Raw genomic sequence first — 19,126 nt, forward strand, 5'->3', positions numbered from 1 at the left:
GCATCAATTTTGTTACAACATTGATAACGAACATTGGTTATATGGGAGTAGGCTGTAGGGATGTTGTCGAGCGCCCGAGCGGTACGCATCCCGCATCGTATTGCCATTGCCAGTTGCCACTGTACTCTTTGCACTGCCACTATGCTGGCTCGGTGCCACTGATCTGAGTGATTAGGGGCGTATGCGTGTTAGAAACCGTTACCACCCTTACTTAACAAAAAGAAAATGTATTAACTAATCTTTTGATCAGTTTACAGCAATCTGCACTGCAGGGTCAAGTTAAAATATATAATACGTTTTGAATATTAAAAATACGATAAGTTTATCTTTAAAATTCAATAACGAAAAAATATCTGAGTTTGCAACAGGTTTTAGAAAAATTTAATCCCCTCCAAAGCACCATTTGATGTCATTTCCTCCTCAGCTCAGACCTGAGGATAATTATGGTTGGCCGGACTATTGCTTTGAAAATATAATCAGAATGCAGTACCACCATAGATTAACCATAAACTCAAGTCGACTTGTTATCATATTGTCAATCCTAAATATAGTTTTTCATGTCCAGTTCATATATGTTGGTCACACTGCAAGTTAGTTTTGACGTAATTTTGTTTCTATTATTGTCTATTATTCTATGTTGTCGTTGTGAGTGTTTTAGTTTCTTGTAATATAACCAGGGGACGACCTATTGTTTATGATTAGATCGTTTTATTTTGGACAAACTAGGTTTAAATAACATATAACTTAAATAAAAAGAATTGTTTTCAGCTAATCCCTAAGGATGACAAATCTACTAAAGGCCTATGTTTAATCTATCGTATCACGTACTGTTATGGAGTTCATGTTTTGGGGCCTGAAATTGGAATCAGTGGACATGCTTTTTTTGCAGAAATGCTCTGTGGGTTGGATTGTTTTGTTTCAGTCCCACAAGCGTGAGCATTTGCTAAAAGCATAAAATTGCCAAAAGTGTTTAAGACGGCATTTTGTTGAGGCTAAACAAGGTAATTCTAAAAAAAACTTGCAATTATAAAATTCCGACGAGGAGTGGTGTTCAAGCAATTAAAATAGGCCTTTAGGCATGATATAGTTTTTAATAAAGGTTTTTGGAAAGAAACTGTGACCAGAACAGGGGGCGGAAAAATTATTTGGGCCTAGGGGCGCCAAAATGCTAAATCCGGCCCTGCACAGATGGCATGGTTAAGATTTCAAACAACTGAAAACTTGTTTTACATGATTGACAATCTCTCAGGTTGTCAAGGAGTCTTACCGCCTTTTGCCACCGGAAAACCTGTTACGCATGGCATGACAATGTCTCCTCTGCCATAAAAAGTGAGACACACGAATGCGTACTCTTTTCAATTAATTCTTTCCATATGAAACAAAAGTGTTAAACATAAATTTGTTTAGTTAAAAAAAACTTAAATTTCTTCAAATAATGTTTAGAGTATGGACCGAAGTATATACAGGATTAGGATTGGACGCTAGTAAACAATTCTATATTATGAACTCGTAGGCAGTGAAGTAATGGCTATTGATGGAAATAGTGAACATATTAAACTTGATTTGTAATATTACTGTATCTGTATCATCTACCTACGGTTTTACAGAGAAATGCAATTATTTGTCTATAAAGCAAAACTTGTGTGCTAATGTTGTGTCGCCCTTTTTCATTTGCAACAAAATGTAGAAAAGAGGAGGATCTTAAAACAATATAAACCTGGAATAACCTGTAACCAAGCTCGTTTTGCTGAGGAAAATCATTGGTTTACTCGTTCACATATTAAAAACAGATTTTTATCATACAAAAAGTATATTCCGGTACCGGGAATCGAACCCGAGCCTCCTGGGTGAGAGCCAGGTATCCTAGCCACTAGACCATACCGGATTGTTGTTTGAAACTGTTGAAAAGTAGCTCTCAAGTAATTCAAACCGAATGGTGAGAAAAATTAATTGTGAATTTTCTCATTTAACATTGTGACTATAATGATCTGTAAACAATCTTTTGAAGTTTTTGCCTATACTGTACTTCACAACGTTTACTATTTATGTATTTCGTATTTTTTATCACGCATGCCAATAAATTTATCGTGTGTTGAACGTTGTTACAGTATAAACATTTCCCAAATAGAATAATGTGCTTGTGCAGCTTGAATACTTTTTTGTATATACTGGCCTGAACCCCTGAAAGTAAGCGGCCTATAAGCATATACTGTACGTTATTGTAGGTAGGCCTACTCTAAAATACTTATATTTTTATTTTACACAGTTAGGTGGATGTATGTAATCTGTTATCCTATTCCCTAAGACGAGCTATGTCAGTTTGTCTGTCTATCTGTAATATACTCGTATATCTAACATAGCCTATATCTAACCCGGTACGATTATTAAAAGGTGATACTGTACAGGCATGTGGTCATCGTTTAAGGCCATTACCAAAAATATACATATGACACATTAAAATTAGTGTAGTTAATTGGGTTTATAAGTAAAAAAAATAAATAAATAAAGAAAGAAAATTGTAAACAAACATTTTATAATATACGAAAAACATTTTTATTACAAACCATAGACGGACATTCGATCGCTGAAACAGTAACTCTGTAATGTAAAAGCATGCAATTAAACAAAAATAAAATACATTTTTATGATCTTGCTTGTTTAAGAGTCCTTGGAGTTGGAGCCTAGCCATTCTAACTCATTGGGGATAACCTGACTAGCTTCTGCCTTATTCTACCCCATTTTACAACTAAACATCGTAATATTTCAGCTATTTATTATTTGTATCGTTTGATAGATAATTAAAAATGCAAAATAAAAGTGTTCTTGGCATTTTTTCATAAAACCAGCCAGTTTTGAGTAATTCAACTTAAAGATTTTTAAATTACCACCATTTTTAAATTTTAGTTTGAATCGAGATGAACTTTTTTTCTAACACGGGTCTCTTCTACTTTAACATACATACCAAGTTTCACAAAGATCGGTTGAAAATATTAGAAGATTAAAATGTTTATGTAAAAGATACAAAATGGCGGATATCTGGTTAACGAAGCGATTTTGGAAAAATGTTATTCTTGATTTTCTGTTTATTTTGACCCAAGGAATCACTAGGCAAAATATGTCCCCACCTTGTATAAACACCCTGTATATCATACAGTGCAGTGACGTATCTGCGCAGATCTAAAGCACAGTCATCACTTAATTTTTATTTCTTTAAATGTTAATTGAATCTATTTACTATTGTTTTTTTTAAAGGAAAAGTAAAAGCGGATTTAACTACTAATAAGTTAGTTTTAGGTGCACTCTAGATAGGTACGTGAAATTATACAAATTTTCGAAATCGGGCAACATAAATAAAGTCAATTCTATACTGTAATAGAGTAATAGTGTATTATAATAAAAAAATCTAAATAAGTTAAAAAAATAGTTTTCGACATCAAAATTTTGGCCAATAGTGGAATGTTTAGATTAGCATACGGTACTATTTTTTTGTATTCTGTTTGAAAGCAAATTTAACTAATAAATATAAGAAATATTACTGGATAAATAATAGCTTACATCACAGAAAGTGGCAAGAACACATTCTTCAAGTCAGGTACGGTATTGACAAATTGTCCTTCCGCACCGTGAACAACAAAAGGTTTCTGAGAACTTGTAATGCTGTTCCACCTTCTTGATCGAAAATATATTGTATATCTAGTTATACCAGCAACTCGTGTGTTATTGGGTTTATGTTGCACACCAATATGTTTTTGCATCGGTCAGTATTATCATTGACTTTTGATCTGAAAACTGCAAATATCTGCAAATATCTACTCTTGTCGTTAATCCTTAAGACATGTTTTGAATGCGTTTTACGCCCAGTTTCGCCAGAGTGCGCTGATGTAGGTTTAATGTTTTCCGGTCGACCGGCAACAATTTATATATTGTTTTATTTGTTTAAATAGTTTCCTATTCGAGATAACTTTACCATTACGTATCTACGGACGGACAGATTTGCAGTACAGTCCGGTCCACAAGGCGGCGCTCCTAGACTGTACCTATAATATATTTAGCAGCGACCGGTGTAGTGGACGGACAGTCTACCGCGTGTCGGAGTGGACTGTGACTGTGTAGTGCAGACAGTGGGACAGCGACATGACACACACCATACGATCTTGGATACCTTTCGCCGATCACGGTAAGACCATGGGGTGAGATTGCCAGTTCTAGAAGACGTTTGTTAAGGATTGTTAAGGGGGTTTAAGCCGATTTCACAGTTAGGTGTTTTTTTTTATTATTTAACTTATTTCATACGATTCTTTTGCTAATGTAGATGGTGATGATTACTAATAAGTTGATCTTTATTATATAGGCCTAAATTTATTTTTTTATAAGAATATATATTTATGTGCATCCTCCCTCTCAGACTTGTGGTGTAGGAAGTGTTGGTTACAGGTTGTCTGTCGCATTTACACACGTTAGACAATAAATTGATGAAGTTTTAGAATTCCACATGAGTTGATAGTGGCATTTAACATCTTCTCAGACACTGTAAAGCATTCTTACTATCCCAATTTTAGTTAGTTGTAGGCGTGGAAGATATTTACCTCCTCATTTATGTGATATTTATAAATGAGACAGGGCTTCAATGGTATTGCCTCTTTGATTTAGCTCTGTGAAGGGTCACGTTTGCATACATCCGGAACTTCCCACTAGATTCTACTGTAATTGTCTGCGCTATCATATTTTTCCTTTTAGCGAATTTCCCATATATAGGGAACAAGCTTACCGTAGGTCGCATGGTAAGACCTAGACTCGGGACCGATTTGCTTTTTCGTTTTGAGGTACACATTGTGTGAAGTAGTTTTGACGACGGCTTGTGCAGGATAATATGTTTGACATATGACGACTGAAGAGAAGATTTGAAAATGGGGTTTTTACCCCGAAACTATAGTCATCCACGACAATATGAACTGATTGACAACCGATTAGTAACCTCATTTTATGTCAATAAATCAATCCTGGAGGCAAATTAGGTATAAACTAATAGAGCTTTTAACGTTATATTAGAACACTTACTTATAACTTATCAATACAGTACAATATACAACGCGAGCTAGTTGTACAACAAGCCCGAGTCAAGTTGAGCCCCGTCTGCAGGGCTTCCCTAACAACAGACAACATTGTCCAATGTCCAGCCCTCGCCTTGTTACCCAATTTTAACACGATTATACTAACTCTACAACGACCACATGTCCAACCATTGAGTACACTGCTTTATATTCGTTCGCTTCGATATCGTACACTTTGAAAATCTTTGGAGCTAGTACATTATTTATATAGTGCCCTGTATATACACTCGCACACACACACACACACACACACACACACACACACACACACACGATTTCTTGAATCAGCATGATCGAACCATGGGAACAGGATTAAATGGGGTAAAAATAAGTTTTAAAACTGGTCACCCTCAAAACATAACACTTTGTACATTCATTCTAAATCATTTTAAGTAGAACTTATACGAACAAAATTATTTGGCACATGGAAGCGTTCTTGTACGACGAATAGTTACGGGGATAAGTTCAAAAGACTATATTGATCAAATTTGGAAAAGTTGTATTTCATATTAAGCTATTGAATGTTTGGCTAATAACACGCTTTATTACCTCCCCCGTTCCCTGTATCAGCAAATCTTTGTACTTATAAACCTACTTTTATTTAAAAATGGAATAGATTTGATATTTTAAGGAAATGTTTTATTGAAAATCAAAGCAGGCAAATGGAAATCCGCTAAGTAGGCAGGTTTGCAGGGGTCGGGGGTATTTTTATGTTTCGCACCGGACAGAGTATTGAGAACGATTTTGTAATTTGTGAACTTGAATTGTGCATATTAATTCTCTGTCCCAGAGATGATCGGAAGGAAATATCAGAGAACAATTTAATTATTCTTATTTCTCTTTTGGTCTGTTTTGAATTTTTCCACTGATATGTTTTATATAACATGTTCTTGTTCAAAATTCAGCTATTTAATTTAGTAGGTAAAACATATCTTATACAATATCTTACGTTATACCTTTGACTATTAATAATGGTTATACTTTTAACGCATCGTTGATTAGCTTAATACATTTATTCACAACTTGGCTTAGTAGTTACAAAATACGTTTATTCGCCTGGTTAAATTTTGGATGGTCATGGATTTGAAATAAATAAACTGCGAGTATCAGTCTTCAATCATCAGGATGGGGTGGCGTAATCATTTTGTTACATTGACACAGCCCTGGTTTGTGTAAGACATAACTACGATGTCCTGATTATGGAAACTGTAACATCTTCAAAAAACAGCCTACTTTGACCTTACATCAAATCGTAGAAAAAAGGAATAAATATCTTCATGAGTAGGCTTTCGCGGCCGTTGTCATTGAAATCCATGGTGATGGTTTTCGGCGTCAACCGCGTCATCAGTAGTATTTCACTGCCAGACGTTTCGCCATGGATTCAAAGGAATAAATATGCCTACGCTTGTCTTACCCTGATCGAATCCATCGCAGTTTCTTCCCTTGCCAACTTCATCGATTGAACTAAATTTATTTAATTAATGGATTTGTTATTTTTACGCTAAAACGACGTAGACGTCAATGTGTCTTCAATGCCTCCAATCCATTTACACCTGTGAGTGATGTTGTTGCTAATTTAGGTTACCATGCAAGTTACTGCCCGACATGTGGCGGAGTTTACGTTGGTTGCTGCCAATTTTTGATTTATCTCCACTCTCCTCAGAGTGTATTTATAACTCCTGGAATTTCTTTCGACTCTGGAACAATTGCACAGTTTTTGCGCGGTTACATTGACTTGCACTACTGTAGTACCATTCGCGTTTGTGAGAGGTATATTCTTCTCTCTTCTCATATCAAGGTCTTACAGAAACTTGCTATAGAAAATCAAATAGTCAGTATGTTATTAAAATGCAATACTGTATTGTATTTGCAGTTTATATTTTATACTGTACTTTTGCAGACCAAAGAACATTCATGATGTACGAGGCTGATTTTCGTCAAGAAAACTCTGCTTGTATAGAAGCCATTTCAATTTTCAGTAATGCGGAATTTTAAAATGTATTAATTTAATAAAATCAAAACCTTATAACTAACATGTTTACTGTTAATTAATATTTTGTTGAAGTTATGAACCTTAATAACGGCTTCTCTCCCAATATTTATTAATTTGACGTTTAAAGCCCTTATATCCATGAAAGCTCTAGTTAGTTGTATATTATCCTGTATGCTGCTCCTTTTCCGGCATGTTTTGGCACGTTTCACGTGGAGGTATCATTGCTAGAAGGGCGTTGCTAAGGAACCACAGTACTGCACTTGTCCCTCTCTCCAAATTACTTTATATTACTTAACCAAGTTCCGCTGCTTTCTGGAAAGTTGTAATTACGGAGAAATTTCTCAGCGCCAATTATATTGTTGTTTGCTGTGTTTTTGACTACTGTAAACAAATTTAATTCCAACAACTTATTTCACAGGAAATAAAATAATGATCAATTTTTGCATTGTCGATATGTTTATGAACGAGGAAGAACGGCTGGAATTACTTAGGATTGAACAATCACAGCTTAGTGCAAACTAAACAGTTCGAGCAGTAAGCGAAGGTGCATCTGTTGGCAGGTAACGATAGATTTACCAAAATCTTTTCAAGGCAGTCTTTGCAATCCATACCATAGTACTTAGGTGCGATGGCTATTCGCCATCAATTAGGAAAACCTGATCCCTCCAACCTTAATTTGGATGAAATAGAATCCAAGTAGAATGATGTTTTATCAAGCCAAGCTTTTATGTGTATGGATACAATCATGCTACCAATTATTTGCAAAGTGAATATGTTAAACAGACCAAATATTAAAGTCGGTAGATAAAAGAACAAAGGAAGATTTGCGGTCACAAAAAACTGTTCTATAGCCTAATATGTATAATTTGGATTTTTAGAGCATAAAATGTTTGTTAATTGTTACATAATATTATGACCGGACCCCGAGTATATTAGCCTATACGACAGGCAATAGAATAGCAATAAGGTTACTCTATGGTCTGTATGCACTTCACTCTACCCAGAGCTGAGATATCGTTAGACCTACAATCTACAATCGTGCATGATATACACAGATGGGTCGGTTAAGACTGTGCATGTATTGGAAGGTGGATTTTATTTGCACGTCCGTAGCCGAGAACATTGGTATAGAACATCGGCAATATGCATCCACTCGAGTGGTCAACGTGGCGTGTTGGACATAAATAGCCTCTGCCCGTCTGGCAGTGTGCACTCAGGCTGTAAGGGACTAAGTTGAATATAAAAGAAATTGTTTAACCTAAAATATTTAACCTTTTTAATCGTAGGAGATTTTGGCGTAAACAACTGATACATCTGATGCTCGGGATTCATCACTATCATGGATCATGTCATGTCAATTGCACAACTAAGTAACTGAAGAATTTGTAGTCTCATGACTGAATGATAACCATTGACTAGAAAAAGAATCATACATTCAATTTTGTTGTTAATTAAATTGTTTTGGCATTTTTAGAATAAACCCCTAAAGTAATCGAATTGAGTAACCTTTATTACCAAACCTAAACCCAGGACCAAAACTTATTGTGAACTGTTGCATCTTTAGTACTACAATCACGGTCACAGTAAACAAAAACACCTAAAAGGGAAATCTCAATCTAAGGTTAGCTGATTCAGCTATGCTCAATTACAATTTAAAAACTGCCACACCGTAGATGGGCTATTTAATTCCGTATGCAATAGTGAATAATATTACCCCAAAAGGTCGTAGTGAAAAACTAGCCAGACCAGTGTTACGGGTTTTACTAAATTTAAATTGATACATTCTTAAATTTACTTGTATTGTAATGTAGCATTTTAAATTTCTTATAGCATTAATCCTGATGGATGAACTATATTATGTTTTAGAAAATAACTGTAAAATGTTTACATGCTCGCGAATATATGTTCAGGCTTTGTAAACAGATTGTATGAACATATTTAGATAGTTAAATTACCAAGGCTGTATTAAACAGAGAAATAAAAAAATCCAAAATTATCGACAACTTTATACACACCGTTTCTATGAACCGATCTTGCGGATTCGTGAGCTCATATCAGTTTATCCAGCTCTACACATTCATGCCAAATTAATCAAAATCAGATCAAAATTAATCGAGTTATCATCTTCACGTAAAAATTTGAAAGAAAAGTGTTTTTGGCTTCTGGGAACATGAAAATGAAAAACTAAATCGTTCCCGGGTCTAAGTCTTTCTATGCCGCATACCGTAATAGCTTCTTCCTCATCAGGAAATTCGCTATAATGAACACATTTAGTGAGTTAATTTAGTAAATTCATTTCCAGTTCTATCCAATAGTTCTAGTAAAAACTCATTCAATTACAGTTCTGTATTGACGCTATAGTGTTAGACTTAAACTAAAAAAAACTAATAGTTCTGTGATAAAATGTAAGAGAATAAAGCATTAATAGTAGTAGGTAATCGTGGTGCGTAAACCTACCTAGGTTACTAAAACGTTTTAGTTTACTTAACTACTAGATATAACAAAAATATTTATAAATTGACGTTTTTGACTTTTAACATCATCGTTTAGCTTTTATTCTATAAAAAATATCTATAATTTACGGTTTATATTGATTTTAATATAGCCTATAATTCCAAGGTCGAAATACGGTCGTAATAACGATAACGACGCCTTCATTTTGTTAACGTCAAAACAGATACCGCCACGTATTGTGTGTATTGCAGAGGAGTCTTAGCAGGCGTTTCCCGTATGTGTCCCAAAACCTCAAGAGAAAAATATTTAAAGTAATAAACATGACAGATTAATAATTATTACTAATCGGTTACTACAATTCCTCCAGGAAAAAAATAAGATAGGGCAATGTTAGATTTATGAGTTTTTAAATGTACTAATTTAGGTAATTTCTCATTAAACTCAAAATCAATGTACCTACACTAAGTAATGTAGATTGCTGTGTGAGTGAGTTTTATAAAGGTTTTATGTTTGTGTTTTTAATTATATCGTTAGTTATTACTTTCTCGGACACTTACGGGAAAAATAATATGGTTACCATAACAGTTACTATAGAACTAACTGTAAGTTACAGTACTGCTTCCATCTTTCCAAAGGATTGATATGATGTTTCTAAACCATATCAACACATCCATGTACAAATGTGTTCCTTGATTTTGTTTAAGTGTGGAGGTAGTTTTTATTTCAGCAACTTGATGTTATATTAAACCCTGCGTGCCATGGTTGTTGTATCACCAATGCCAGGATTATTTCACAGGCCTACATTGCATATTATTATATTCTACGAGATAACAATATGTCGCTTGTTTGTGAATCATCCTCATAACACGAGGCAAAGTCGTTTTTTTATTATAAGAGTTAGAAATAAAAACATTTCTCAGTTTCCCCCACAGCAGCAAATCTAAGCACTCAATTACGACAGTATTACTTATATTGGTCTTCAATATAAATGAAATTCCTTTTATTGTGGTGTTGTTGAACAAAAATTCGTTAAATAACTGTGCATTTACCTAGTTTGTAGGTTTGCTGTGACAGGGGTATTTTACGTGTTCAATTGTAATGGTTAAAGTAAAATATAAATTCGTAAATGGTGCTTACTACAGTACTACAGTATGAGCAATACACAATAATTATTGCAACTCTAACCTTAGTCGGGAGTTTTAAACCCTAAGTACCAGGGTGTTTTTCACCTGTGTTATCCCACAACTAGTGATAGAGCGGCTGAGCGTTGGACGTGTTCCAAGGTTCGATGCTGTGTCTGGCGCACTGCAATGTGCTGCATTACAGACTCTTCCTTACACAGTTTTGTGTCTACATTCATTGTATAGTTAAATATTTTTTTGTATAGTAGTAAAGTAACTCAGTGTACCTATTTATTACATTTTTTGTTGCTTGCAATATTTAGATTGGCGATATTGCTTCACAGCCAGAATTAAAAGATTTGTTGGAGAATCGTAGATATAATTATTGAAACACATATAAAGAGATGTTCCAACAGACGGATTGTTTGACCCGCAGGGGGCCCACGCTCGCGTGGGTACGTGGCCTAGCGACCACGCGGACCCTAGCTAGCCACCAGAGAGGAGGCAACTGTCCGGTGTTGGAACCGGCACTTCAAGTAGGCCACAGACATGGACGACTGGGCATCGGGTCCCAGTGACATTCCTTTATCCAGGATGGAAGGGGTGTTTAGCTCTAGGAGAGATGGAAGTGCATCATAATCTCCAACCTACCTGTGTCTGTGGTTCTTCGGGCTTCGGCTTGCTTGTAGTGTGCGACCAGCATTTAGTGTGGCATATCCTCGACTTTGGAAGTAGCCTGTCCTGGAGGTGAAAACGGGCAAGTACCCGCAGCTCATGGGGACACTCAAGGGGAGCGTAACCTCCGCAGTGTGAGGGCAACGGTTTGCAGGCACTTCTGCAGGCCAATCCCTGTCTCTGATCACGGATGGTATGGTTATCTTGAGTGTGGGGGGTTCTTCCCGGAACCTCAATTGAGTTAAGGGTGTCGCCACCTTTGGTGGATAGGTTCATCCGGGTGGGTCCCACTTCTATACCTGCCTCCTTTTGGGAAACCCTGATGGCCTGGCAGTGATGTTGGGTCTGACGGGCAAACGAAGTAGATCGGGTGCTGGGTCCGAGCCCACCAGGGGTATCCGGGGATCTATCGCTCTGGCTATCTCTGGTTTCCCAGCAACTGGGTAAGGCCTCGATCGGGTAGTGGTGTAAATGGGAGGCTGGGGTTCCCCCGTCAGCTCGCTGACGGTCCCCTCCTTCTGGCTATGATGGCGGGTTCTGCCTGTCAGGGATTGGATAGGTCCCGGGTGTCGCTTGCACTAAATGCGTCGGGGCGCTCCAGTATGGTCCGCTAGGGCTTGTACCTGGTGGAACCCAACTGGAGTGACGCTTAAACAAGTAGCCGGAATCCCTGGTTAGGATTGAGGGGCAACCCTCTTTCCGAAGGGTCTGCTTCGGCAGCCGGTGAGCCTGATGACCTTAAGTCATCCTCCTATGGTGTCATAAAGGTTGGTGCGCAAGTTCCAATCGGCATCAGAGGTCCCGGGTAGTTCAAACGGTACCGGGTGTGTCGGAGAGTTTCGGCTCTTTGGACAAGTCATAAGTCTAAGTCTAAGACGGATTGTTTGTATCCCAATACAAATAAACAGAGTACAAATCGATAAACAATGCACACGGAAACAAAAACAGACAAAGAATCAAAGATTGAAAACGTGCTCGATGCTTTTGTACGTTCGGTCTTTGCTCAATATCTGCCTTTCAGCTTGTCTCTGTTTTCAGTTATCTTTTTTAGATTTACTTTTTAAATTTAAATCCAATGTACAATGTATTTTTTCGATAAAATTATACACATGTATTACTGTTATTAATGGTAGGTTTTGCGGGACTTGGATTGTGTTTGTCATCAAACGAAAGTCAATCGTTAAAATAACAGTTATTTGGAACATTTGGCTATTGATGTTTTAGCGAATCTCTTAAATAGAAAATAAGTTATTACCGTAGGTCTCATGGTAAGACCTGGGCCCGACACCGATTTACTTATTCGGTTTGGTGTCCCAGAGGTAAAAAAACGCCAACCATTCCATTATGTAAACCAGCTTAATTGGACCATGGAACAGGATTATATTAGTGTAGAAGTTTAGGATGGGCTAAATATAACAGAAAATGCAATTGCAAATAACATGTTTAGACGATGTTGTTATCTTGTATACAATAAGTTTTGAAGCCCAATGTATAATCTATTTTGTGACTAGTAACATCAGAGGATATGGTAGTCTATTTAGCGAGGTTCGGCGGTTCTGTAAGAGGATTCGCCAAATTTTACCAGGCGATAAACTTTAGTAGTGGTGAAGGAAGCCCCGCACTTTAAACTGATTAGAGCAAGTGGATTAAACCTAAACCTACTATCGCTGGGGCTTTGTGGATATAGCCTACAGTGAACTGCCTCGTTGTTCAGTGGAGGTCGCCCTCTGCTCTGAGGCTACAGAGCAAATTGCAGCCTAGTTGAGATGAGTTTGATTTTGCTGTGCAAGAGGTGTGACTTTCTAAACAATAATATCAAAGAAGTTCTGTTTACAGCAACAGTAAGATGAGTTTAGTACTACCTATAGTACAGTAAAAATATGTTTTGACCCAAAAAAATTAGCACAACCGGGAAATTTGGTACAGATGTTGGGTGTACCTTCCTTTTGAACATACTAAAAGTCCCCTAAAATTGAAGCTGTGCTACGGCCGCCATATTGGAAAATGGCGGCATATTTCTGTATTTTTCGCTATAGTGACTTTATTATTAGAGATATAGAAAAAGGCTAAATATACAAAATGTAGGTCATCTAAAAATACACATGTTTTGTATTTACCATCTTTCTCTAAACCCAACGGTTTTTGAGTTATTTGTTATTAAGTATATTTAGTTTTTTTCTATTTATCAAAAATAGGTGAAACACATGGAAATTGACCGTTACTTTCAAGGATTATGATAATTTATCCTATTTAGTTAAATAGTGTGATACTATACAATCTAAAAATTTAAGCTTATTTTATGAGTAAAACAACTCTGCCACAGCAAACCTGCAGACTCAGCAAATTTCCATTTGATTGGATGTTTTATTAAAAAATGTATATAAATAAAATTAGGTTCAACAGGTACCTAGGTTTGCTGCTACAGGTAGTGTGTTTTTTTAAGTAAAATATCAATACCTTACTATAAAATAACTAATTTTCCAAGTTTGATCAAAATATATCTATAAGCAAGCAAACTGCAACAGTTAACTAATTCATAAGAAAAGCATGGGAGTTTTAAATTTCAATAAACAAATTTGAATATACAAATTTTGGTTGTGTTTACTAAAAAGATGGCGATTATTTGTCACGATTAGAGTATTAACCAAATGGATTTTCAAAAGGAGATGGAGCCTAATTCGTACCAAGCACCGAAAATATTGTATGCAGTAAGGTAATCTACCATATTTTGTAAAGTACGCAATAGTCATATTAATATTTTATCTTCATTTTTTTACCCATTTAATAGTTAACATTTTAGTATTTTGATGGCACCACCACACTAACTAACTATACTTGACATCCCATTGTAAATTTGGAAGGGTGTTTTTCGTGTCTAGTTCATGTTGGTGACTAATTAAGTATGGTATAGTATAGTTAGTTTTATTTATAAAAAATCGGTGAAACCCATCGCAATCGACGGTTACTTTCAAGGTTTACGACAATTATTCATCCCACTTAGTTGATATCAGAGTGATAGTGGTAGTACCATCAAAAAATTAAAATGTTAATTTATTAAATGGGTAAAAATGAGTATAAAATATTAATATGACTATTGCGTAGTTTACAAAATATGATTGATTTCCTCACTGCATACAATATTTCCGATACTTGGTACGAGTTAATATTACAGTACTTAAATTACTTGCTTCATCTCCTTTTGAAAACCCCTTCGGTTAGTATTCGAATCGTGACGAATAATCGCCATATTTTTAGTAAACACAACCAAAATTTGTATATTGTAAATCTTAAGCTACCATGCTATTATTAGTCCAGGACCTGACTAGGGTTCTGTGTGCATGTCGTGTATAGTGAATTTTACTTTTGCATTTCAATATAGGTGTCTTAGGAAGTGTTTTCCACTCGGGTGTCAAGTTCGCACCTGGTACGTTTTCGAGCTATGACGTCATCAAAATGGCGGCCATTGATTTTTTTAAATTGTATATTTCGCAAACTATTTGTCGGATCGGAATGAATGTTTTTTTGTTTGAAAGATAATTTTAAATGCTACCTGTTTTACATTTACACATTTGTTGTATGTTTAGTACATTCTTCGTAATTTTGCAAAAACCTGTATTTTTAAATATTTTTGAGTTATTTTTGTTTGTAACGTTTTATTGATACAATTTATAAAAAACCACCAATGAAAAAAGTTGTAGAACATTTAAAAATCTTTACAAAAATACCAAATTCGATATGTTTTACTCAAAAGATTACGTCAAGAAACTAGATAAATCTCATAAAAACACCAATTTTGGCGCAAAAACGCCTATTAGTCCGGCATCTAGGGCAGTTCGCAAGTCTTATAAAGACAGTTTCGCCATTCAATGTTGATGTACGTGTCTAAATAAGTGTTTTCAACTCGGGTGTCACGTCTGCACCCACTGCAGTTTCCGGTTATGACGTCATTAAAATGGCGGAAAGGGCTATATTAAAAATAACGATATTTTACATACCATGTATTGGATCGGAATGAACTTTTTTTGTTTGAAAGATAAGTTTACATGCTATCTTTCTTACATTTGCACTTTTGTTTTATGTTTAGTACATTTTTCGTAATTTTGCAAAAACCTATATTTTTAAACATTTTTGTGTTATTTTTGTCGATAACGTTTTATTGATACAATATATCAGAAATAACTTATAGACAAAGTTGTAGCACGTTAAAATAGCTTTACAAAAATACCAAATTCGATATGCTTTACTCAAAAGATCACGTCAAGAAACTAGAAAATCGTACAAAACAACCTAATTTTGCGCAAAAACGCATATAAATCCGACATCGATGGCTGTGTTCGAGTCATATATAGACAGTTTTACCATTCAATGTTGATGTATGTGTCTAAAGAAGTGTTTTTAACTCGGGTGTCACGTCTGGACCCACTGCAGTTTCCGGTTATGATGTCTTAAAAATTGCTACATGTTACGATTTCACCAGCTATTTTACTTAAAATAAGACCATTACCCTCTTTTATGCAAATAAAAGCACAACAAATCAATGTAATTAGTCCATAGGAATGTTTCCACTATATAAATACCCCCGGTGCAGCAATCCTTTCGACTAAGCGAATTTCCATTTGCATGGATTGAGATTTATATGCGTTTTTGCGCAAAATTAGGTTGTTTTGTACGATTTTCTAGTTTCTTGACGTGATCTTTTGAGTAAAGCATATCGAATTTGGTATTTTTGTAAAGCTCTTTTAACGTGCTACAACTTTGTTTTTAAGTTATTTCTGATATATTGTATCAATAAAACGTTATCGACAAAAATAACACAAAAATGTTTAAAAATATAGGTTTTTGCAAAATTACGAAAAATGTACTAAACATAAAACAAAAGTGCAAATGTAAGAAAGATAGCATGTAAACTTATCTTTCAAACAAAAAAAAAGTTCATTCCGATCCAATACATGGTATGTAAAATATCGTTATTTTTAATATAGCCCTTTCCGCCATTTTAATGACGTCATAACCGGAAACTGCAGTGGGTGCAGACGTGACACCCGAGTTGAAAACACTTATTTAGACACGTACATCAACATTGAATGGCGAAACTGTTTTTATAAGACTTGCGAACTGCCCTAGAGGCCGGACTAATAGGCGTTTTTGCGCCAAAATTGGTGTTTTTATGAGATTTATCTAGTTTCTTGACGTAATCTTTTGAGTAAAACATATCGAATTTGGTATTTTTGTAAAGATTTTTAAATGTTCTACAACTTTTTTCATTGGTGGTTTTTGATAAATTGTATCAATAAAACGTTACAAACAAAAACAACTCAAAAATATTTAAAAATACAGGTTTTTGCAAAATTACGAAGAATGTACTAAACATACAACAAATGTGTAAATGTAAAACAGGTAGCATTTAAAATTATCTTTCAAACAAAAAACATTCATTCCGATCCGACAAATAGTTTGCGAAATATACGATTTAAAAAAATCAATGGCCGCCATTTTGATGACGTCACAGCTCGAAAACGTACCAGGTGCGAACTTGACACCCGAGTGGAAAACACTTCCTAAGACACCTATATTGAAATGCAAAAGCAAAATTCTCTATACACGACATGCACACAGAATTCTAGTCATGTCCAGGACTAAATCTTTCCCGGAACGTACACCACTTTCAGTGTTCGTTTACGATTTATTCAATCTCTTTGCTTTATCTTTAGGTCTAATCACATATTGTTTGGTATCATTGGAAAGGGTATAGAATCATCTGCAACTTTTGCAATGGGTGGTATTTGATTTTATCAGCGGTTAAGAAGTTATAAGCAAAACAATAAATATAATAATAATAAAAAACACGTTTTTTAATATAGTGAGATAAATATTAAGTTTACAACAAAAGTGTAAATGCAAGAAAGATAGGGTGTAAAAATATCTTTCAAACAAAAAATAAATCATCCTGATCCATTAAACGGTTCGCGAAATATACGCATTCAAAAATTGCTGAGCCGCCATCTTGATGACGTCATAGCTCGAAAACGTACCAGGTGCGAACTTGACACCCGAGTGGAAAACACTTCCTAAGACACCTATATTGAAATGCAAAAGTAAAATTCACTATACACGACATGCACACAGAACCCTAGTCAGGTCCTGGACTATATTATGAATTAGTTAACTGTTGCAGTTTGTTTGTTTATAGATTAATTATGATCAAACTTGGAAAATTAATTATTTTATACTAAGTTATTAATATTTTACTAAAAAAAACACACTATAATAACCTACCTGTAGCAGCAAACCTAGGTACCTGTTGAATCTAATTTTATTTATATACATTTTTTAATAAAACATCCAATCAAATGGAAATTTGCTGAGTCTGCAGGTTTGCTGTGGCAGAGTTGTTTTACTCATAAAATAAGCTTAAATTTTAAGATTTTATAGTATCACACTATTTAACTAAATGGGATAAATTATCATAATCCTTGAAAGTAACGGTCAATTTCCATGTGTTTCACCTATTTTTTGATAAATAGAAAAAACTAAATATACTTAATAACAAATAACTCAAAAACCGTTGGGTTTAGAGAAAGATGGTAAATACAAAAATGTGTATTTTTAGATGACCTACTTTTTGTATATTTAGCTTTTTCCTGTATCTCGAATAATAAAGTCACTATAGCGACAAATACAGAAATATGCCGACATTTTCCAATATGGCGGCCGTAGCACATTTTCAATTTTAGGGGACTTTTAGTATGTTCAAAAGGAAGGTACACCCAACATCTGTACCAAATTCCCCGGTTGTGCTAATTTTTTTTAGGTTTATGGAATTTTTCTTTTATTTTTACTGCACTACTAATCGATTGGGCAAAATTGCTTATTGTAAATAGTTTAATCTTGTACGGGGGTTTAAACTCTGTGGTCGGCGTGTAAATATTAGAGTGTCAAATATATGAATTAATAACATTGACTTTTATATGCTGAGGTAAATATTGAACAGTTATGGATCTTCTGCAGCAGTTTTATTTTTAAATAGCATAATTAGTGGTGTGAGACACTCGCATAGTAGTCAATAATTGTATTTCTTCACAAGTGTTCGTTACTGTGGTAGTTTATGTGATATAGTATATACTATAGATTGCAATAAGTTGTCTTTTCCGTTCGGATTGGTTAACAATTTAGTGATTCGACAGAAACCAGTAATTTACATGAGCGCACCCCCATCATGTCAGTGGTTCATCAAGCTTGGGTTATAACAACCTATACAAGCGCACATGGAATGAAATTACGATACTGTATTTCCGAGTTTGTGGAATGGTTTGAAAACATACAAATGATTTTGTGGGAAACCAGTGCCAAACATTCAAAATCCTAACAGTTATATAGTTTCAAACTCTTTAATCTTAGTAATTCTCGGGTAGAAGTACATTTTTGGTGATGGTAAGTGAGTATTTATTGCGAATATCTTCACCAAGTTTATTACATCTCGTGCGTAGAGGTGTCCATTCTGTTCACCTGCCCTCCTCTATTTGTACATGTATTAAGTGATATTTTCTATCAGGATTCCTTTTACGGTTACACAGTTCTCCATGTGGATTTCCTTCTCGATTTCTGTACTGTTCTTGATACATATTTTGTATTACTTCCTTTCTCATTTGACGACGTCGTGAAAACTAATATCAGCGAATATTGGGGTCGGAACAAAAACGGGAATGATAATAAAGAACTGACGTCACTAACTCGAAACATTAACAACGGTTGTTATTGAAAAAAAAAATTAT

General features: G+C 35.1%; 1 protein-coding gene and 1 non-coding gene across 2 annotated transcripts in view; one reads left to right on the forward strand and one right to left on the reverse strand.

The window, feature by feature from the left end:
* The window catches only part of LOC128995331 (phosphatase and actin regulator 4-A-like), a 172,794-nt gene that overhangs the window by 19,510 nt on the left and 134,158 nt on the right, over nucleotides 1–19,126 (forward strand). The gene's annotated exons all lie outside the window — the stretch shown is intronic.
* Trnae-cuc (transfer RNA glutamic acid (anticodon CUC)) lies at nucleotides 1,814–1,885 on the reverse strand. Its single transcript has one exon. It is a non-coding gene; the product is annotated as a tRNA-Glu (tRNA).

The sequence above is a fragment of the Macrosteles quadrilineatus genome, unplaced genomic scaffold (assembly GCF_028750875.1).
Source record: "Macrosteles quadrilineatus isolate MER2022 unplaced genomic scaffold, UCM_ALF_1.0 Scaffold_1__1_contigs__length_201487025, whole genome shotgun sequence".
Taxonomy (NCBI): domain Eukaryota; kingdom Metazoa; phylum Arthropoda; class Insecta; order Hemiptera; family Cicadellidae; genus Macrosteles; species Macrosteles quadrilineatus.